This window comes from Rhinoderma darwinii (genome assembly GCF_050947455.1).
Source record: "Rhinoderma darwinii isolate aRhiDar2 chromosome 5 unlocalized genomic scaffold, aRhiDar2.hap1 SUPER_5_unloc_15, whole genome shotgun sequence".
In the NCBI taxonomy this organism is placed as follows: Eukaryota; Metazoa; Chordata; class Amphibia; order Anura; family Rhinodermatidae; genus Rhinoderma; species Rhinoderma darwinii.
In genome coordinates, this window is record NW_027461771.1 from 26198 (window position 1) to 47929 (window position 21732).

Sequence of the window (21732 nt, forward strand, 5' to 3'; positions counted from 1 at the left end):
GGAAGGCGTTTTTATGTCGATTCCTCCTCTTTCAGCACTGCATTGTGGTGCAAGCAAAAGAAGCAAATCCTGCCTGGCTTCCTCTCCGGCCTTTATTCACCTCCCGTGTAGCTGTGAGTGTGTGAGCCTGCAGGGCCCCATGGAATTGCCTAGAAGTAGGCTGAATCGCTGCAAGGGCTGAACAGCAGTATCGGGCAGGCTCGGGCAACGCGCGGCCCGTTCGGGTTATCGCTTCTCGGCCTTTTGGCTAAGATCAAGTGTAGTATCTGTTCTTATCAGTTTAATATCTGATACGTCCCCTATCTGGGGACCATATATTAAATGGATTTTTAGAACAGGGAGATGGAAATAGAGCTTGCTCTGTCCACTCCACGCATTGACCTGGTATTGCAGTATTTCCAGGACCGGTGCACCCTTTCCTTATGTGTTGACTAAAAGCAGATTCCAAAAGTGTTTTTTGTCTTTGCTATTGTTTCTGTCTTTCTGAAGGGATCTCCCCTTTTAATCCCATTATTTCAACACCTGTTGGACAATGCATGAGTGATAATGAGCTCATTGATTAAATGCAATTAATGAATAGATTGCCACCTCTTGTTGTGTGTCGTCTGTGTTTCTGTGTTTCCGGCATTTCACATTGGAACACCTCATTCACCTTCCTTGTCTTCTCTCCGCCCTCCCTTTTAGGTAAGTTAAAGAGCTGCACCTGAGCCAGCCACTGATTGATTGATTGATTGATTGATTGATTGATTGATTGATTGATGCAGCACAACAGTCAAATAGTGGAGTGGAGTAGGGGAACAGCAAACAGCCAATAAAGCAGCCCGCCCGCTCGCCTGCCCGCCACAATGGACCTACCTGTGTACACTAGATGGATGTGATGGAATGTACTGTCGTCCCTACATTTCAAGAAGAAGTAAGAATTGCAGTTGCAACAAAGCCTTGCTTGCCTACAAAGAGAGCAGCAATTTGGATTTGTTACTATGTTACCTAGAAGAATAACAAACTGTGCAAGGATGGAGGTTGTAGGAGCAAGGAGAAGTTGTCTGTAAAGTTGGTGGATGCCTATTTTCCATTTTGCAGTCCCTTGTCTCCCTCTTGTGGCCTCCTGGAGGCAACTAGCTGTGCAAAAAAAAGACAGCCTGGCGGCCGGCTGTTGCAGTGTTGCCCTCTCAGGCAACACTGAGTGACTGACTGAGCCTCACCGTCTTATATAAAGTTCAGACGGAACTTTGCACGTGTCATAGTGGAGCCCTCAGGATTCCAGAGCCAGCTTTCTGACATCATAATGGGGCCTCAGAGATAAAAGCCTGGGCCCAGGCAGTGTTGGTCAGTGCTGCTCAGCAGGCAGCACTGGACTGGACTGGATTACAGCTGATACAAGGTGTGAAGGAACAAGGGGTGGCTGTGGGCATGCACTTGCTGCCGCTGCCAGTGTTTATCTGCATGGCAGCAGGGCATTTGGGCGTTGCCAGGAAGGCGTTTTTATGTCGATTCCTCCTCTTTCAGCACTGCATTGTGGTGCAAGCAAAAGAAGCAAATCCTGTCTGGCTTCCTCTCCGGCCTTTATTCACCTCCCGTGTAGCTGTGAGTGTGTGAGCCTGCAGGGCCCCATGGAATTGCCTAGAAGTAGGCTGAATCGCTGCAAGGGCTGAACAGCAGTATCGGGCAGGCTCGGGCAACGCGCGGCCCGTTCGGGTTATCGCTTCTCGGCCTTTTGGCTAAGATCAAGTGTAGTATCTGTTCTTATCAGTTTAATATCTGATACGTCCCCTATCTGGGGACCATATATTAAATGGATTTTTAGAACAGGGAGATGGAAATAGAGCTTGCTCTGTCCACTCCACGCATTGACCTGGTATTGCAGTATTTTCAGGACCGGTGCACCCTTTCCTTATGTGTTGACTAAAAGCAGATTCCAAAAGTGTTTTTTGTCTTTGCTATTGTTTCTGTCTTTCTGAAGGGATCTCCCCTTTTAATCCCATTATTTCAACACCTGTTGGACAATGCATGAGTGATAATGAGCTCATTGATTAAATGCAATTAATGAATAGATTGCCACCTCTTGTTGTGTGTCGTCTGTGTTTCTGTGTTTCCGGCATTTCACATTGGAACACCTCATTCACCTTCCTTGTCTTCTCTCCGTCCTCCCTTTTAGGTAAGTTAAAGAGCTGCACCTGAGCCAGCCACTGATTGATTGATTGATTGATTGATTGATTGATTGATTGATTGATTGATTGATGCAGCACAACAGTCAAATAGTGGAGTGGAGTAGGGGAACAGCAAACAGCCAATAAAGCAGCCCGCCCGCTCGCCTGCCCGCCACAATGGACCTACCTGTGTACACTAGATGGATGTGATGGAATGTACTGTCGTCCCTACATTTCAAGAAGAAGTAAGAATTGCAGTTGCAACAAAGCCTTGCTTGCCTACAAAGAGAGCAGCAATTTGGATTTGTTACTATGTTACCTAGAAGAATAACAAACTGTGCAAGGATGGAGGTTGTAGGAGCAAGGAGAAGTTGTCTGTAAAGTTGGTGGATGCCTATTTTCCATTTTGCAGTCCCTTGTCTCCCTCTTGTGGCCTCCTGGAGGCAACTAGCTGTGCAAAAAAAAGACAGCCTGGCGGCCGGCTGTTGCAGTGTTGCCCTCTCAGGCAACACTGAGTGACTGACTGAGCCTCACCGTCTTATATAAAGTTCAGACGGAACTTTGCACGTGTCATAGTGGAGCCCTCAGGATTCCAGAGCCAGCTTTCTGACATCATAATGGGGCCTCAGAGATAAAAGCCTGGGCCCAGGCAGTGTTGGTCAGTGCTGCTCAGCAGGCAGCACTGGACTGGACTGGATTACAGCTGATACAAGGTGTGAAGGAACAAGGGGTGGCTGTGGGCATGCACTTGCTGCCGCTGCCAGTGTTTATCTGCATGGCAGCAGGGCATTTGGGCGTTGCCAGGAAGGCGTTTTTATGTAGATTCCTCCTCTTTCAGCACTGCATTGTGGTGCAAGCAAAAGAAGCAAATCCTGTCTGGCTTCCTCTCCGGCCTTTATTCACCTCCCGTGTAGCTGTGAGTGTGTGAGCCTGCAGGGCCCCATGGAATTGCCTAGAAGTAGGCTGAATCGCTGCAAGGGCTGAACAGCAGTATCGGGCAGGCTCGGGCAACGCGCGGCCCGTTCGGGTTATCGCTTCTCGGCCTTTTGGCTAAGATCAAGTGTAGTATCTGTTCTTATCAGTTTAATATCTGATACGTCCCCTATCTGGGGACCATATATTAAATGGATTTTTAGAACAGGGAGATGGAAATAGAGCTTGCTCTGTCCACTCCACGCATTGACCTGGTATTGCAGTATTTCCAGGACCGGTGCACCCTTTCCTTATGTGTTGACTAAAAGCAGATTCCAAAAGTGTTTTTTGTCTTTGCTATTGTTTCTGTCTTTCTGAAGGGATCTCCCCTTTTAATCCCATTATTTCAACACCTGTTGGACAATGCATGAGTGATAATGAGCTCATTGATTAAATGCAATTAATGAATAGATTGCCACCTCTTGTTGTGTGTCGTCTGTGTTTCTGTGTTTCCGGCATTTCACATTGGAGCACCTCATTCACCTTCCTTGTCTTCTCTCCGCCCTCCCTTTTAGGTAAGTTAAAGAGCTGCACCTGAGCCAGCCACTGATTGATTGATTGATTGATTGATTGATTGATTGATTGATTGATTGATTGATTGATGCAGCACAACAGTCAAATAGTGGAGTGGAGTAGGGGAACAGCAAACAGCCAATAAAGCAGCCCGCCCGCTCGCCTGCCCGCCACAATGGACCTACCTGTGTACACTAGATGGATGTGATGGAATGTACTGTCGTCCCTACATTTCAAGAAGAAGTAAGAATTGCAGTTGCAACAAAGCCTTGCTTGCCTACAAAGAGAGCAGCAATTTGGATTTGTTACTATGTTACCTAGAAGAATAACAAACTGTGCAAGGATGGAGGTTGTAGGAGCAAGGAGAAGTTGTCTGTAAAGTTGGTGGATGCCTATTTTCCATTTTGCAGTCCCTTGTCTCCCTCTTGTGGCCTCCTGGAGGCAACTAGCTGTGCAAAAAAAAGACAGCCTGGCGGCCGGCTGTTGCAGTGTTGCCCTCTCAGGCAACACTGAGTGACTGACTGAGCCTCACCGTCTTATATAAAGTTCAGACGGAACTTTGCACGTGTCATAGTGGAGCCCTCAGGATTCCAGAGCCAGCTTTCTGACATCATAATGGGGCCTCAGAGATAAAAGCCTGGGCCCAGGCAGTGTTGGTCAGTGCTGCTCAGCAGGCAGCACTGGACTGGACTGGATTACAGCTGATACAAGGTGTGAAGGAACAAGGGGTGGCTGTGGGCATGCACTTGCTGCCGCTGCCAGTGTTTATCTGCATGGCAGCAGGGCATTTGGGCGTTGCCAGGAAGGCGTTTTTATGTCGATTCCTCCTCTTTCAGCACTGCATTGTGGTGCAAGCAAAAGAAGCAAATCCTGTCTGGCTTCCTCTCCGGCCTTTATTCACCTCCCGTGTAGCTGTGAGTGTGTGAGCCTGCAGGGCCCCATGGAATTGCCTAGAAGTAGGCTGAATCGCTGCAAGGGCTGAACAGCAGTATCGGGCAGGCTCGGGCAACGCGCGGCCCGTTCGGGTTATCGCTTCTCGGCCTTTTGGCTAAGATCAAGTGTAGTATCTGTTCTTATCAGTTTAATATCTGATACGTCCCCTATCTGGGGACCATATATTAAATGGATTTTTAGAACAGGGAGATGGAAATAGAGCTTGCTCTGTCCACTCCACGCATTGACCTGGTATTGCAGTATTTCCAGGACCGGTGCACCCTTTCCTTATGTGTTGACTAAAAGCAGATTCCAAAAGTGTTTTTTGTCTTTGCTATTGTTTCTGTCTTTCTGAAGGGATCTCCCCTTTTAATCCCATTATTTCAACACCTGTTGGACAATGCATGAGTGATAATGAGCTCATTGATTAAATGCAATTAATGAATAGATTGCCACCTCTTGTTGTGTGTCGTCTGTGTTTCTGTGTTTCCGGCATTTCACATTGGAACACCTCATTCACCTTCCTTGTCTTCTCTCCGCCCTCCCTTTTAGGTAAGTTAAAGAGCTGCACCTGAGCCAGCCACTGATTGATTGATTGATTGATTGATTGATTGATTGATGCAGCACAACAGTCAAATAGTGGAGTGGAGTAGGGGAACAGCAAACAGCCAATAAAGCAGCCCGCCCGCTCGCCTGCCCGCCACAATGGACCTACCTGTGTACACTAGATGGATGTGATGGAATGTACTGTCGTCCCTACATTTCAAGAAGAAGTAAGAATTGCAGTTGCAACAAAGCCTTGCTTGCCTACAAAGAGAGCAGCAATTTGGATTTGTTACTATGTTACCTAGAAGAATAACAAACTGTGCAAGGATGGAGGTTGTAGGAGCAAGGAGAAGTTGTCTGTAAAGTTGGTGGATGCCTATTTTCCATTTTGCAGTCCCTTGTCTCCCTCTTGTGGCCTCCTGGAGGCAACTAGCTGTGCAAAAAAAAGACAGCCTGGCGGCCGGCTGTTGCAGTGTTGCCCTCTCAGGCAACACTGAGTGACTGACTGAGCCTCACCGTCTTATATAAAGTTCAGACGGAACTTTGCACGTGTCATAGTGGAGCCCTCAGGATTCCAGAGCCAGCTTTCTGACATCATAATGGGGCCTCAGAGATAAAAGCCTGGGCCCAGGCAGTGTTGGTCAGTGCTGCTCAGCAGGCAGCACTGGACTGGACTGGATTACAGCTGATACAAGGTGTGAAGGAACAAGGGGTGGCTGTGGGCATGCACTTGCTGCCGCTGCCAGTGTTTATCTGCATGGCAGCAGGGCATTTGGGCGTTGCCAGGAAGGCGTTTTTATGTAGATTCCTCCTCTTTCAGCACTGCATTGTGGTGCAAGCAAAAGAAGCAAATCCTGTCTGGCTTCCTCTCCGGCCTTTATTCACCTCCCGTGTAGCTGTGAGTGTGTGAGCCTGCAGGGCCCCATGGAATTGCCTAGAAGTAGGCTGAATCGCTGCAAGGGCTGAACAGCAGTATCGGGCAGGCTCGGGCAACGCGCGGCCCGTTCGGGTTATCGCTTCTCGGCCTTTTGGCTAAGATCAAGTGTAGTATCTGTTCTTATCAGTTTAATATCTGATACGTCCCCTATCTGGGGACCATATATTAAATGGATTTTTAGAACAGGGAGATGGAAATAGAGCTTGCTCTGTTCACTCCACGCATTGACCTGGTATTGCAGTATTTCCAGGACCGGTGCACCCTTTCCTTATGTGTTGACTAAAAGCAGATTCCAAAAGTGTTTTTTGTCTTTGCTATTGTTTCTGTCTTTCTGAAGGGATCTCCCCTTTTAATCCCATTATTTCAACACCTGTTGGACAATGCATGAGTGATAATGAGCTCATTGATTAAATGCAATTAATGAATAGATTGCCACCTCTTGTTGTGTGTCGTCTGTGTTTCTGTGTTTCCGGCATTTCACATTGGAGCACCTCATTCACCTTCCTTGTCTTCTCTCCGCCCTCCCTTTTAGGTAAGTTAAAGAGCTGCACCTGAGCCAGCCACTGATTGATTGATTGATTGATTGATTGATTGATTGATTGATTGATTGATGCAGCACAACAGTCAAATAGTGGAGTGGAGTAGGGGAACAGCAAACAGCCAATAAAGCAGCCCGCCCGCTCGCCTGCCCGCCACAATGGACCTACCTGTGTACACTAGATGGATGTGATGGAATGTACTGTCGTCCCTACATTTCAAGAAGAAGTAAGAATTGCAGTTGCAACAAAGCCTTGCTTGCCTACAAAGAGAGCAGCAATTTGGATTTGTTACTATGTTACCTAGAAGAATAACAAACTGTGCAAGGATGGAGGTTGTAGGAGCAAGGAGAAGTTGTCTGTAAAGTTGGTGGATGCCTATTTTCCATTTTGCAGTCCCTTGTCTCCCTCTTGTGGCCTCCTGGAGGCAACTAGCTGTGCAAAAAAAAGACAGCCTGGCGGCCGGCTGTTGCAGTGTTGCCCTCTCAGGCAACACTGAGTGACTGACTGAGCCTCACCGTCTTATATAAAGTTCAGACGGAACTTTGCACGTGTCATAGTGGAGCCCTCAGGATTCCAGAGCCAGCTTTCTGACATCATAATGGGGCCTCAGAGATAAAAGCCTGGGCCCAGGCAGTGTTGGTCAGTGCTGCTCAGCAGGCAGCACTGGACTGGACTGGATTACAGCTGATACAAGGTGTGAAGGAACAAGGGGTGGCTGTGGGCATGCACTTGCTGCCGCTGCCAGTGTTTATCTGCATGGCAGCAGGGCATTTGGGCGTTGCCAGGAAGGCGTTTTTATGTAGATTCCTCCTCTTTCAGCACTGCATTGTGGTGCAAGCAAAAGAAGCAAATCCTGTCTGGCTTCCTCTCCGGCCTTTATTCACCTCCCGTGTAGCTGTGAGTGTGTGAGCCTGCAGGGCCCCATGGAATTGCCTAGAAGTAGGCTGAATCGCTGCAAGGGCTGAACAGCAGTATCGGGCAGGCTCGGGCAACGCGCGGCCCGTTCGGGTTATCGCTTCTCGGCCTTTTGGCTAAGATCAGGTGTAGTATCTGTTCTTATCAGTTTAATATCTGATACGTCCCCTATCTGGGGACCATATATTAAATGGATTTTTAGAACAGGGAGATGGAAATAGAGCTTGCTCTGTCCACTCCACGCATTGACCTGGTATTGCAGTATTTCCAGGACCGGTGCACCCTTTCCTTATGTGTTGACTAAAAGCAGATTCCAAAAGTGTTTTTTGTCTTTGCTATTGTTTCTGTCTTTCTGAAGGGATCTCCCCTTTTAATCCCATTATTTCAACACCTGTTGGACAATGCATGAGTGATAATGAGCTCATTGATTAAATGCAATTAATGAATAGATTGCCACCTCTTGTTGTGTGTCGTCTGTGTTTCTGTGTTTCCGGCATTTCACATTGGAACACCTCATTCACCTTCCTTGTCTTCTCTCCGCCCTCCCTTTTAGGTAAGTTAAAGAGCTGCACCTGAGCCAGCCACTGATTGATTGATTGATTGATTGATTGATTGATTGATTGATTGATGCAGCACAACAGTCAAATAGTGGAGTGGAGTAGGGGAACAGCAAACAGCCAATAAAGCAGCCCGCCCGCTCGCCTGCCCGCCACAATGGACCTACCTGTGTACACTAGATGGATGTGATGGAATGTACTGTCGTCCCTACATTTCAAGAAGAAGTAAGAATTGCAGTTGCAACAAAGCCTTGCTTGCCTACAAAGAGAGCAGCAATTTGGATTTGTTACTATGTTACCTAGAAGAATAACAAACTGTGCAAGGATGGAGGTTGTAGGAGCAAGGAGAAGTTGTCTGTAAAGTTGGTGGATGCCTATTTTCCATTTTGCAGTCCCTTGTCTCCCTCTTGTGGCCTCCTGGAGGCAACTAGCTGTGCAAAAAAAAGACAGCCTGGCGGCCGGCTGTTGCAGTGTTGCCCTCTCAGGCAACACTGAGTGACTGACTGAGCCTCACCGTCTTATATAAAGTTCAGACGGAACTTTGCACGTGTCATAGTGGAGCCCTCAGGATTCCAGAGCCAGCTTTCTGACATCATAATGGGGCCTCAGAGATAAAAGCCTGGGCCCAGGCAGTGTTGGTCAGTGCTGCTCAGCAGGCAGCACTGGACTGGACTGGATTACAGCTGATACAAGGTGTGAAGGAACAAGGGGTGGCTGTGGGCATGCACTTGCTGCCGCTGCCAGTGTTTATCTGCATGGCAGCAGGGCATTTGGGCGTTGCCAGGAAGGCGTTTTTATGTAGATTCCTCCTCTTTCAGCACTGCATTGTGGTGCAAGCAAAAGAAGCAAATCCTGTCTGGCTTCCTCTCCGGCCTTTATTCACCTCCCGTGTAGCTGTGAGTGTGTGAGCCTGCAGGGCCCCATGGAATTGCCTAGAAGTAGGCTGAATCGCTGCAAGGGCTGAACAGCAGTATCGGGCAGGCTCGGGCAACGCGCGGCCCGTTCGGGTTATCGCTTCTCGGCCTTTTGACTAAGATCAAGTGTAGTATCTGTTCTTATCAGTTTAATATCTGATACGTCCCCTATCTGGGGACCATATATTAAATGGATTTTTAGAACAGGGAGATGGAAATAGAGCTTGCTCTGTCCACTCCACGCATTGACCTGGTATTGCAGTATTTCCAGGACCGGTGCACCCTTTCCTTATGTGTTGACTAAAAGCAGATTCCAAAAGTGTTTTTTGTCTTTGCTATTGTTTCTGTCTTTCTGAAGGGATCTCCCCTTTTAATCCCATTATTTCAACACCTGTTGGACAATGCATGAGTGATAATGAGCTCATTGATTAAATGCAATTAATGAATAGATTGCCACCTCTTGTTGTGTGTCGTCTGTGTTTCTGTGTTTCCGGCATTTCACATTGGAACACCTCATTCACCTTCCTTGTCTTCTCTCCGCCCTCCCTTTTAGGTAAGTTAAAGAGCTGCACCTGAGCCAGCCACTGATTGATTGATTGATTGATTGATTGATTGATTGATTGATTGATTGATTGATTGATTGATGCAGCACAACAGTCAAATAGTGGAGTGGAGTAGGGGAACAGCAAACAGCCAATAAAGCAGCCCGCCCGCTCGCCTGCCCGCCACAATGGACCTACCTGTGTACACTAGATGGATGTGATGGAATGTACTGTCGTCCCTACATTTCAAGAAGAAGTAAGAATTGCAGTTGCAACAAAGCCTTGCTTGCCTACAAAGAGAGCAGCAATTTGGATTTGTTACTATGTTACCTAGAAGAATAACAAACTGTGCAAGGATGGAGGTTGTAGGAGCAAGGAGAAGTTGTCTGTAAAGTTGGTGGATGCCTATTTTCCATTTTGCAGTCCCTTGTCTCCCTCTTGTGGCCTCCTGGAGGCAACTAGCTGTGCAAAAAAAAGACAGCCTGGCGGCCGGCTGTTGCAGTGTTGCCCTCTCAGGCAACACTGAGTGACTGACTGAGCCTCACCGTCTTATATAAAGTTCAGACGGAACTTTGCACGTGTCATAGTGGAGCCCTCAGGATTCCAGAGCCAGCTTTCTGACATCATAATGGGGCCTCAGAGATAAAAGCCTGGGCCCAGGCAGTGTTGGTCAGTGCTGCTCAGCAGGCAGCACTGGACTGGACTGGATTACAGCTGATACAAGGTGTGAAGGAACAAGGGGTGGCTGTGGGCATGCACTTGCTGCCGCTGCCAGTGTTTATCTGCATGGCAGCAGGGCATTTGGGCGTTGCCAGGAAGGCGTTTTTATGTAGATTCCTCCTCTTTCAGCACTGCATTGTGGTGCAAGCAAAAGAAGCAAATCCTGTCTGGCTTCCTCTCTGGCCTTTATTCACCTCCCGTGTAGCTGTGAGTGTGTGAGCCTGCAGGGCCCCATGGAATTGCCTAGAAGTAGGCTGAATCGCTGCAAGGGCTGAACAGCAGTATCGGGCAGGCTCGGGCAACGCGCGGCCCGTTCGGGTTATCGCTTCTCGGCCTTTTGGCTAAGATCAAGTGTAGTATCTGTTCTTATCAGTTTAATATCTGATACGTCCCCTATCTGGGGACCATATATTAAATGGATTTTTAGAACAGGGAGATGGAAATAGAGCTTGCTCTGTCCACTCCACGCATTGACCTGGTATTGCAGTATTTCCAGGACCGGTGCACCCTTTCCTTATGTGTTGACTAAAAGCAGATTCCAAAAGTGTTTTTTGTCTTTGCTATTGTTTCTGTCTTTCTGAAGGGATCTCCCCTTTTAATCCCATTATTTCAACACCTGTTGGACAATGCATGAGTGATAATGAGCTCATTGATTAAATGCAATTAATGAATAGATTGCCACCTCTTGTTGTGTGTCGTCTGTGTTTCTGTGTTTCCGGCATTTCACATTGGAACACCTCATTCACCTTCCTTGTCTTCTCTCCGCCCTCCCTTTTAGGTAAGTTAAAGAGCTGCACCTGAGCCAGCCACTGATTGATTGATTGATTGATTGATTGATTGATTGATTGATTGATTGATTGATTGATTGATTGATGCAGCACAACAGTCAAATAGTGGAGTGGAGTAGGGGAACAGCAAACAGCCAATAAAGCAGCCCGCCCGCTCGCCTGCCCGCCACAATGGACCTACCTGTGTACACTAGATGGATGTGATGGAATGTACTGTCGTCCCTACATTTCAAGAAGAAGTAAGAATTGCAGTTGCAACAAAGCCTTGCTTGCCTACAAAGAGAGCAGCAATTTGGATTTGTTACTATGTTACCTAGAAGAATAACAAACTGTGCAAGGATGGAGGTTGTAGGAGCAAGGAGAAGTTGTCTGTAAAGTTGGTGGATGCCTATTTTCCATTTTGCAGTCCCTTGTCTCCCTCTTGTGGCCTCCTGGAGGCAACTAGCTGTGCAAAAAAAAGACAGCCTGGCGGCCGGCTGTTGCAGTGTTGCCCTCTCAGGCAACACTGAGTGACTGACTGAGCCTCACCGTCTTATATAAAGTTCAGACGGAACTTTGCACGTGTCATAGTGGAGCCCTCAGGATTCCAGAGCCAGCTTTCTGACATCATAATGGGGCCTCAGAGATAAAAGCCTGGGCCCAGGCAGTGTTGGTCAGTGCTGCTCAGCAGGCAGCACTGGACTGGACTGGATTACAGCTGATACAAGGTGTGAAGGAACAAGGGGTGGCTGTGGGCATGCACTTGCTGCCGCTGCCAGTGTTTATCTGCATGGCAGCAGGGCATTTGGGCGTTGCCAGGAAGGCGTTTTTATGTAGATTCCTCCTCTTTCAGCACTGCATTGTGGTGCAAGCAAAAGAAGCAAATCCTGTCTGGCTTCCTCTCCGGCCTTTATTCACCTCCCGTGTAGCTGTGAGTGTGTGAGCCTGCAGGGCCCCATGGAATTGCCTAGAAGTAGGCTGAATCGCTGCAAGGGCTGAACAGCAGTATCGGGCAGGCTCGGGCAACGCGCGGCCCGTTCGGGTTATCGCTTCTCGGCCTTTTGGCTAAGATCAAGTGTAGTATCTGTTCTTATCAGTTTAATATCTGATACGTCCCCTATCTGGGGACCATATATTAAATGGATTTTTAGAACAGGGAGATGGAAATAGAGCTTGCTCTGTCCACTCCACGCATTGACCTGGTATTGCAGTATTTCCAGGACCGGTGCACCCTTTCCTTATGTGTTGACTAAAAGCAGATTCCAAAAGTGTTTTTTGTCTTTGCTATTGTTTCTGTCTTTCTGAAGGGATCTCCCCTTTTAATCCCATTATTTCAACACCTGTTGGACAATGCATGAGTGATAATGAGCTCATTGATTAAATGCAATTAATGAATAGATTGCCACCTCTTGTTGTGTGTCGTCTGTGTTTCTGTGTTTCCGGCATTTCACATTGGAACACCTCATTCACCTTCCTTGTCTTCTCTCCGCCCTCCCTTTTAGGTAAGTTAAAGAGCTGCACCTGAGCCAGCCACTGATTGATTGATTGATTGATTGATTGATTGATTGATTGATTGATTGATTGATTGATTGATTGATTGATGCAGCACAACAGTCAAATAGTGGAGTGGAGTAGGGGAACAGCAAACAGCCAATAAAGCAGCCCGCCCGCTCGCCTGCCCGCCACAATGGACCTACCTGTGTACACTAGATGGATGTGATGGAATGTACTGTCGTCCCTACATTTCAAGAAGAAGTAAGAATTGCAGTTGCAACAAAGCCTTGCTTGCCTACAAAGAGAGCAGCAATTTGGATTTGTTACTATGTTACCTAGAAGAATAACAAACTGTGCAAGGATGGAGGTTGTAGGAGCAAGGAGAAGTTGTCTGTAAAGTTGGTGGATGCCTATTTTCCATTTTGCAGTCCCTTGTCTCCCTCTTGTGGCCTCCTGGAGGCAACTAGCTGTGCAAAAAAAAGACAGCCTGGCGGCCGGCTGTTGCAGTGTTGCCCTCTCAGGCAACACTGAGTGACTGACTGAGCCTCACCGTCTTATATAAAGTTCAGACGGAACTTTGCACGTGTCATAGTGGAGCCCTCAGGATTCCAGAGCCAGCTTTCTGACATCATAATGGGGCCTCAGAGATAAAAGCCTGGGCCCAGGCAGTGTTGGTCAGTGCTGCTCAGCAGGCAGCACTGGACTGGACTGGATTACAGCTGATACAAGGTGTGAAGGAACAAGGGGTGGCTGTGGGCATGCACTTGCTGCCGCTGCCAGTGTTTATCTGCATGGCAGCAGGGCATTTGGGCGTTGCCAGGAAGGCGTTTTTATGTAGATTCCTCCTCTTTCAGCACTGCATTGTGGTGCAAGCAAAAGAAGCAAATCCTGTCTGGCTTCCTCTCCGGCCTTTATTCACCTCCCGTGTAGCTGTGAGTGTGTGAGCCTGCAGGGCCCCATGGAATTGCCTAGAAGTAGGCTGAATCGCTGCAAGGGCTGAACAGCAGTATCGGGCAGGCTCGGGCAACGCGCGGCCCGTTCGGGTTATCGCTTCTCGGCCTTTTGGCTAAGATCAAGTGTAGTATCTGTTCTTATCAGTTTAATATCTGATACGTCCCCTATCTGGGGACCATATATTAAATGGATTTTTAGAACAGGGAGATGGAAATAGAGCTTGCTCTGTCCACTCCACGCATTGACCTGGTATTGCAGTATTTCCAGGACCGGTGCACCCTTTCCTTATGTGTTGACTAAAAGCAGATTCCAAAAGTGTTTTTTGTCTTTGCTATTGTTTCTGTCTTTCTGAAGGGATCTCCCCTTTTAATCCCATTATTTCAACACCTGTTGGACAATGCATGAGTGATAATGAGCTCATTGATTAAATGCAATTAATGAATAGATTGCCACCTCTTGTTGTGTGTCGTCTGTGTTTCTGTGTTTCCGGCATTTCACATTGGAACACCTCATTCACCTTCCTTGTCTTCTCTCCGCCCTCCCTTTTAGGTAAGTTAAAGAGCTGCACCTGAGCCAGCCACTGATTGATTGATTGATTGATTGATTGATTGATTGATTGATTGATTGATGCAGCACAACAGTCAAATAGTGGAGTGGAGTAGGGGAACAGCAAACAGCCAATAAAGCAGCCCGCCCGCTCGCCTGCCCGCCACAATGGACCTACCTGTGTACACTAGATGGATGTGATGGAATGTACTGTCGTCCCTACATTTCAAGAAGAAGTAAGAATTGCAGTTGCAACAAAGCCTTGCTTGCCTACAAAGAGAGCAGCAATTTGGATTTGTTACTATGTTACCTAGAAGAATAACAAACTGTGCAAGGATGGAGGTTGTAGGAGCAAGGAGAAGTTGTCTGTAAAGTTGGTGGATGCCTATTTTCCATTTTGCAGTCCCTTGTCTCCCTCTTGTGGCCTCCTGGAGGCAACTAGCTGTGCAAAAAAAAGACAGCCTGGCGGCCGGCTGTTGCAGTGTTGCCCTCTCAGGCAACACTGAGTGACTGACTGAGCCTCACCGTCTTATATAAAGTTCAGACGGAACTTTGCACGTGTCATAGTGGAGCCCTCAGGATTCCAGAGCCAGCTTTCTGACATCATAATGGGGCCTCAGAGATAAAAGCCTGGGCCCAGGCAGTGTTGGTCAGTGCTGCTCAGCAGGCAGCACTGGACTGGACTGGATTACAGCTGATACAAGGTGTGAAGGAACAAGGGGTGGCTGTGGGCATGCACTTGCTGCCGCTGCCAGTGTTTATCTGCATGGCAGCAGGGCATTTGGGCGTTGCCAGGAAGGCGTTTTTATGTAGATTCCTCCTCTTTCAGCACTGCATTGTGGTGCAAGCAAAAGAAGCAAATCCTGTCTGGCTTCCTCTCCGGCCTTTATTCACCTCCCGTGTAGCTGTGAGTGTGTGAGCCTGCAGGGCCCCATGGAATTGCCTAGAAGTAGGCTGAATCGCTGCAAGGGCTGAACAGCAGTATCGGGCAGGCTCGGGCAACGCGCGGCCCGTTCGGGTTATCGCTTCTCGGCCTTTTGGCTAAGATCAAGTGTAGTATCTGTTCTTATCAGTTTAATATCTGATACGTCCCCTATCTGGGGACCATATATTAAATGGATTTTTAGAACAGGGAGATGGAAATAGAGCTTGCTCTGTCCACTCCACGCATTGACCTGGTATTGCAGTATTTCCAGGACCGGTGCACCCTTTCCTTATGTGTTGACTAAAAGCAGATTCCAAAAGTGTTTTTTGTCTTTGCTATTGTTTCTGTCTTTCTGAAGGGATCTCCCCTTTTAATCCCATTATTTCAACACCTGTTGGACAATGCATGAGTGATAATGAGCTCATTGATTAAATGCAATTAATGAATAGATTGCCACCTCTTGTTGTGTGTCGTCTGTGTTTCTGTGTTTCCGGCATTTCACATTGGAACACCTCATTCACCTTCCTTGTCTTCTCTCCGCCCTCCCTTTTAGGTAAGTTAAAGAGCTGCACCTGAGCCAGCCACTGATTGATTGATTGATTGATTGATTGATTGATTGATTGATTGATTGATGCAGCACAACAGTCAAATAGTGGAGTGGAGTAGGGGAACAGCAAACAGCCAATAAAGCAGCCCGCCCGCTCGCCTGCCCGCCACAATGGACCTACCTGTGTACACTAGATGGATGTGATGGAATGTACTGTCGTCCCTACATTTCAAGAAGAAGTAAGAATTGCAGTTGCAACAAAGCCTTGCTTGCCTACAAAGAGAGCAGCAATTTGGATTTGTTACTATGTTACCTAGAAGAATAACAAACTGTGCAAGGATGGAGGTTGTAGGAGCAAGGAGAAGTTGTCTGTAAAGTTGGTGGATGCCTATTTTCCATTTTGCAGTCCCTTGTCTCCCTCTTGTGGCCTCCTGGAGGCAACTAGCTGTGCAAAAAAAAGACAGCCTGGCGGCCGGCTGTTGCAGTGTTGCCCTCTCAGGCAACACTGAGTGACTGACTGAGCCTCACCGTCTTATATAAAGTTCAGACGGAACTTTGCACGTGTCATAGTGGAGCCCTCAGGATTCCAGAGCCAGCTTTCTGACATCATAATGGGGCCTCAGAGATAAAAGCCTGGGCCCAGGCAGTGTTGGTCAGTGCTGCTCAGCAGGCAGCACTGGACTGGACTGGATTACAGCTGATACAAGGTGTGAAGGAACAAGGGGTGGCTGTGGGCATGCACTTGCTGCCGCTGCCAGTGTTTATCTGCATGGCAGCAGGGCATTTGGGCGTTGCCAGGAAGGCGTTTTTATGTAGATTCCTCCTCTTTCAGCACTGCATTGTGGTGCAAGCAAAAGAAGCAAATCCTGTCTGGCTTCCTCTCCGGCCTTTATTCACCTCCCGTGTAGCTGTGAGTGTGTGAGCCTGCAGGGCCCCATGGAATTGCCTAGAAGTAGGCTGAATCGCTGCAAGGGCTGAACAGCAGTATCGGGCAGGCTCGGGCAACGCGCGGCCCGTTCGGGTTATCGCTTCTCGGCCTTTTGGCTAAGATCAAGTGTAGTATCTGTTCTTATCAGTTTAATATCTGATACGTCCCCTATCTGGGGACCATATATTAAATGGATTTTTAGAACAGGGAGATGGAAATAGAGCTTGCTCTGTCCACTCCACGCATTGACCTGGTATTGCAGTATTTCCAGGACCGGTGCACCCTTTCCTTATGTGTTGACTAAAAGCAGATTCCAAAAGTGTTTTTTGTCTTTGCTATTGTTTCTGTCTTTCTGAAGGGATCTCCCCTTTTAATCCCATTATTTCAACACCTGTTGGACAATGCATGAGTGATAATGAGCTCATTGATTAAATGCAATTAATGAATAGATTGCCACCTCTTGTTGTGTGTCGTCTGTGTTTCTGTGTTTCCGGCATTTCACATTGGAACACCTCATTCACCTTCCTTGTCTTCTCTCCGCCCTCCCTTTTAGGTAAGTTAAAGAGCTGCACCTGAGCCAGCCACTGATTGATTGATTGATTGATTGATTGATTGATTGATTGATGCAGCACAACAGTCAAATAGTGGAGTGGAGTAGGGGAACAGCAAACAGCCAATAAAGCAGCCCGCCCGCTCGCCTGCCCGCCACAATGGACCTACCTGTGTACACTAGATGGATGTGATGGAATGTACTGTCGTCCCTACATTTCAAGAAGAAGTAAGAATTGCAGTTGCAACAAAGCCTTGCTTGCCTACAAAGAGAGCAGCAATTTGGATTTGTTACTATGTTACCTAGAAGAATAACAAACTGTGCAAGGATGGAGGTTGTAGGAGCAAGGAGAAGTTGTCTGTAAAGTTGGTGGATGCCTATTTTCCATTTTGCAGTCCCTTGTCTCCCTCTTGTGGCCTCCTGGAGGCAACTAGCTGTGCAAAAAAAAGACAGCCTGGCGGCCGGCTGTTGCAGTGTTGCCCTCTCAGGCAACACTGAGTGACTGACTGAGCCTCACCGTCTTATATAAAGTTCAGACGGAACTTTGCACGTGTCATAGTGGAGCCCTCAGGATTCCAGAGCCAGCTTTCTGACATCATAATGGGGCCTCAGAGATAAAAGCCTGGGCCCAGGCAGTGTTGGTCAGTGCTGCTCAGCAGGCAGCACTGGACTGGACTGGATTACAGCTGATACAAGGTGTGAAGGAACAAGGGGTGGCTGTGGGCATGCACTTGCTGCCGCTGCCAGTGTTTATCTGCATGGCAGCAGGGCATTTGGGCGTTGCCAGGAAGGCGTTTTTATGTAGATTCCTCCTCTTTCAGCACTGCATTGTGGTGCAAGCAAAAGAAGCAAATCCTGTCTGGCTTCCTCTCCGGCCTTTATTCACCTCCCGTGTAGCTGTGAGTGTGTGAGCCTGCAGGGCCCCATGGAATTGCCTAGAAGTAGGCTGAATCGCTGCAAGGGCTGAACAGCAGTATCGGGCAGGCTCGGGCAACGCGCGGCCCGTTCGGGTTATCGCTTCTCGGCCTTTTGGCTAAGATCAAGTGTAGTATCTGTTCTTATCAGTTTAATATCTGATACGTCCCCTATCTGGGGACCATATATTAAATGGATTTTTAGAACAGGGAGATGGAAATAGAGCTTGCTCTGTCCACTCCACGCATTGACCTGGTATTGCAGTATTTCCAGGACCGGTGCACCCTTTCCTTATGTGTTGACTAAAAGCAGATTCCAAAAGTGTTTTTTGTCTTTGCTATTGTTTCTGTCTTTCTGAAGGGATCTCCCCTTTTAATCCCATTATTTCAACACCTGTTGGACAATGCATGAGTGATAATGAGCTCATTGATTAAATGCAATTAATGAATAGATTGCCACCTCTTGTTGTGTGTCGTCTGTGTTTCTGTGTTTCCGGCATTTCACATTGGAACACCTCATTCACCTTCCTTGTCTTCTCTCCGCCCTCCCTTTTAGGTAAGTTAAAGAGCTGCACCTGAGCCAGCCACTGATTGATTGATTGATTGATTGATTGATTGATTGATTGATTGATTGATTGATGCAGCACAACAGTCAAATAGTGGAGTGGAGTAGGGGAACAGCAAACAGCCAATAAAGCAGCCCGCCCGCTCGCCTGCCCGCCACAATGGACCTACCTGTGTACACTAGATGGATGTGATGGAATGTACTGTCGTCCCTACATTTCAAGAAGAAGTAAGAATTGCAGTTGCAACAAAGCCTTGCTTGCCTACAAAGAGAGCAGCAATTTGGATTTGTTACTATGTTACCTAGAAGAATAACAAACTGTGCAAGGATGGAGGTTGTAGGAGCAAGGAGAAGTTGTCTGTAAAGTTGGTGGATGCCTATTTTCCATTTTGCAGTCCCTTGTCTCCCTCTTGTGGCCTCCTGGAGGCAACTAGCTGTGCAAAAAAAAGACAGCCTGGCGGCCGGCTGTTGCAGTGTTGCCCTCTCAGGCAACACTGAGTGACTGACTGAGCCTCACCGTCTTATATAAAGTTCAGACGGAACTTTGCACGTGTCATAGTGGAGCCCTCAGGATTCCAGAGCCAGCTTTCTGACATCATAATGGGGCCTCAGAGATAAAAGCCTGGGCCCAGGCAGTGTTGGTCAGTGCTGCTCAGCAGGCAGCACTGGACTGGACTGGATTACAGCTGATACAAGGTGTGAAGGAACAAGGGGTGGCTGTGGGCATGCACTTGCTGCCGCTGCCAGTGTTTATCTGGCAGCAGGGCATTTGGGCGTTGCCAGGAAGGCGTTTTTATGTAGATTCCTCCTCTTTCAGCACTGCATTGTGGTGCAAGCAAAAGAAGCAAATCCTGTCTGGCTTCCTCTCCGGCCTTTATTCACCTCCCGTGTAGCTGTGAGTGTGTGAGCCTGCAGGGCCCCATGGAATTGCCTAGAAGTAGGCTGAATCGCTGCAAGGGCTGAACAGCAGTATCGGGCAGGCTCGGGCAACGCGCGGCCCGTTCGGGTTATCGCTTCTCGGCCTTTTGGCTAAGATCAAGTGTAGTATCTGTTCTTATCAGTTTAATATCTGATACGTCCCCTATCTGGGGACCATATATTAAATGGATTTTTAGAACAGGGAGATGGAAATAGAGCTTGCTCTGTCCACTCCACGCATTGACCTGGTATTGCAGTATTTCCAGGACCGGTGCACCCTTTCCTTATGTGTTGACTAAAAGCAGATTCCAAAAGTGTTTTTTGTCTTTGCTATTGTTTCTGTCTTTCTGAAGGGATCTCCCCTTTTAATCCCATTATTTCAACACCTGTTGGACAATGCATGAGTGATAATGAGCTCATTGATTAAATGCAATTAATGAATAGATTGCCACCTCTTGTTGTGTGTCGTCTGTGTTTCTGTGTTTCCGGCATTTCACATTGGAACACCTCATTCACCTTCCTTGTCTTCTCTCCGCCCTCCCTTTTAGGTAAGTTAAAGAGCTGCACCTGAGCCAGCCACTGATTGATTGATTGATTGATTGATTGATTGATTGATTGATTGATTGATTGATTGATTGATTGATGCAGCACAACAGTCAAATAGTGGAGTGGAGTAGGGGAACAGCAAACAGCCAATAAAGCAGCCCGCCCGCTCGCCTGCCCGCCACAATGGACCTACCTGTGTACACTAGATGGATGTGATGGAATGTACTGTCGTCCCTACATTTCAAGAAGAAGTAAGAATTGCAGTTGCAACAAAGCCTTGCTTGCCTACAAAGAGAGCAGCAATTTGGATTTGTTACTATGTTACCTAGAAGAATAACAAACTGTGCAAGGATGGAGGTTGTAGGAGCAAGGAGAAGTTGTCTGTAAAGTTGGTGGATGCCTATTTTCCATTTTGCAGTCCCTTGTCTCCCTCTTGTGGCCTCCTGGAGGCAACTAGCTGTGCAAAAAAAAGACAGCCTGGCGGCCGGCTGTTGCAGTGTTGCCCTCTCAGGCAACACTGAGTGACTGACTGAGCCTCACCGTCTTATATAAAGTTCAGACGGAACTTTGCACGTGTCATAGTGGAGCCCTCAGGATTCCAGAGCCAGCTTTCTGACATCATAATGGGGCCTCAGAGATAAAAGCCTGGGCCCAGGCAGTGTTGGTCAGTGCTGCTCAGCAGGCAGCACTGGACTGGACTGGATTACAGCTGATACAAGGTGTGAAGGAACAAGGGGTGGCTGTGGGCATGCACTTGCTGCCGCTGCCAGTGTTTATCTGCATGGCAGCAGGGCATTTGGGCGTTGCCAGGAAGGCGTTTTTATGTAGATTCCTCCTCTTTCAGCACTGCATTGTGGTGCAAGCAAAAGAAGCAAATCCTGTCTGGCTTCCTCTCCGGCCTTTATTCACCTCCCGTGTAGCTGTGAGTGTGTGAGCCTGCAGGGCCCCATGGAATTGCCTAGAAGTAGGCTGAATCGCTGCAAGGGCTGAACAGCAGTATCGGGCAGGCTCGGGCAACGCGCGGCCCGTTCGGGTTATCGCTTCTCGGCCTTTTGGCTAAGATCAAGTGTAGTATCTGTTCTTATCAGTTTAATATCTGATACGTCCCCTATCTGGGGACCATATATTAAATGGATTTTTAGAACAGGGAGATGGAAATAGAGCTTGCTCTGTCCACTCCACGCATTGACCTGGTATTGCAGTATTTCCAGGACCGGTGCACCCTTTCCTTATGTGTTGACTAAAAGCAGATTCCAAAAGTGTTTTTTGTCTTTGCTATTGTTTCTGTCTTTCTGAAGGGATCTCCCCTTTTAATCCCAATATTTCAACACCTGTTGGACAATGCATGAGTGATAATGAGCTCATTGATTAAATGCAATTAATGAATAGATTGCCACCTCTTGTTGTGTGTCGTCTGTGTTTCTGTGTTTCCGGCATTTCACATTGGAACACCTCATTCACCTTCCTTGTCTTCTCTCCGCCCTCCCTTTTAGGTAAGTTAAAGAGCTGCACCTGAGCCAGCCACTGATTGATTGATTGATTGATTGATTGATTGATTGATTGATTGATTGATTGATTGATTGATTGATGCAGCACAACAGTCAAATAGTGGAGTGGAGTAGGGGAACAGCAAACAGCCAATAAAGCAGCCCGCCCGCTCGCCTGCCCGCCACAATGGACCTACCTGTGTACACTAGATGGATGTGATGGAATGTACTGTCGTCCCTACATTTCAAGAAGAAGTAAGAATTGCAGTTGCAACAAAGCCTTGCTTGCCTACAAAGAGAGCAGCAATTTGGATTTGTTACTATGTTACCTAGAAGAATAACAAACTGTGCAAGGA

The 21732-nt window shown here is 47.7% G+C and overlaps 15 non-coding genes across 15 annotated transcripts; all 15 read left to right on the plus strand.

Moving 5' to 3' along the window:
• Positions 1-227: 227 nt before the first annotated feature.
• Positions 228-418, plus strand: LOC142685819 (U2 spliceosomal RNA). Its single transcript, XR_012855262.1, has one exon. It is a non-coding gene; the product is annotated as a U2 spliceosomal RNA (small nuclear RNA).
• Positions 419-1698: 1280 nt separating this feature from the next.
• Positions 1699-1889, plus strand: LOC142685857 (U2 spliceosomal RNA). Its single transcript, XR_012855296.1, has one exon. It is a non-coding gene; the product is annotated as a U2 spliceosomal RNA (small nuclear RNA).
• Positions 1890-3177: 1288 nt separating this feature from the next.
• On the plus strand, positions 3178-3368 carry LOC142685832 (U2 spliceosomal RNA). Its single transcript, XR_012855273.1, has one exon. It is a non-coding gene; the product is annotated as a U2 spliceosomal RNA (small nuclear RNA).
• Positions 3369-4660: 1292 nt separating this feature from the next.
• On the plus strand, positions 4661-4851 carry LOC142685844 (U2 spliceosomal RNA). The gene has a single exon (XR_012855284.1). It is a non-coding gene; the product is annotated as a U2 spliceosomal RNA (small nuclear RNA).
• Positions 4852-6123: 1272 nt separating this feature from the next.
• On the plus strand, positions 6124-6314 carry LOC142685853 (U2 spliceosomal RNA). The gene has a single exon (XR_012855292.1). It is a non-coding gene; the product is annotated as a U2 spliceosomal RNA (small nuclear RNA).
• Positions 6315-7598: 1284 nt separating this feature from the next.
• On the plus strand, positions 7599-7789 carry LOC142685864 (U2 spliceosomal RNA). Its single transcript, XR_012855302.1, has one exon. It is a non-coding gene; the product is annotated as a U2 spliceosomal RNA (small nuclear RNA).
• A 1280-nt stretch (positions 7790-9069) lies between these two features.
• Positions 9070-9260, plus strand: LOC142685867 (U2 spliceosomal RNA). The gene has a single exon (XR_012855305.1). It is a non-coding gene; the product is annotated as a U2 spliceosomal RNA (small nuclear RNA).
• Positions 9261-10556: 1296 nt separating this feature from the next.
• On the plus strand, positions 10557-10747 carry LOC142685856 (U2 spliceosomal RNA). The gene has a single exon (XR_012855295.1). It is a non-coding gene; the product is annotated as a U2 spliceosomal RNA (small nuclear RNA).
• Positions 10748-12047: 1300 nt separating this feature from the next.
• LOC142685868 (U2 spliceosomal RNA) lies at positions 12048-12238 on the plus strand. The gene has a single exon (XR_012855306.1). It is a non-coding gene; the product is annotated as a U2 spliceosomal RNA (small nuclear RNA).
• A 1304-nt stretch (positions 12239-13542) lies between these two features.
• Positions 13543-13733, plus strand: LOC142685879 (U2 spliceosomal RNA). The gene has a single exon (XR_012855312.1). It is a non-coding gene; the product is annotated as a U2 spliceosomal RNA (small nuclear RNA).
• Positions 13734-15017: 1284 nt separating this feature from the next.
• On the plus strand, positions 15018-15208 carry LOC142685880 (U2 spliceosomal RNA). Its single transcript, XR_012855313.1, has one exon. It is a non-coding gene; the product is annotated as a U2 spliceosomal RNA (small nuclear RNA).
• Positions 15209-16492: 1284 nt separating this feature from the next.
• On the plus strand, positions 16493-16683 carry LOC142685881 (U2 spliceosomal RNA). The gene has a single exon (XR_012855314.1). It is a non-coding gene; the product is annotated as a U2 spliceosomal RNA (small nuclear RNA).
• A 1276-nt stretch (positions 16684-17959) lies between these two features.
• On the plus strand, positions 17960-18150 carry LOC142685883 (U2 spliceosomal RNA). Its single transcript, XR_012855315.1, has one exon. It is a non-coding gene; the product is annotated as a U2 spliceosomal RNA (small nuclear RNA).
• Positions 18151-19434: 1284 nt separating this feature from the next.
• On the plus strand, positions 19435-19625 carry LOC142685885 (U2 spliceosomal RNA). The gene has a single exon (XR_012855317.1). It is a non-coding gene; the product is annotated as a U2 spliceosomal RNA (small nuclear RNA).
• A 1300-nt stretch (positions 19626-20925) lies between these two features.
• LOC142685886 (U2 spliceosomal RNA) lies at positions 20926-21116 on the plus strand. Its single transcript, XR_012855318.1, has one exon. It is a non-coding gene; the product is annotated as a U2 spliceosomal RNA (small nuclear RNA).
• The last annotated feature ends 616 nt before the right edge of the window (positions 21117-21732 follow it).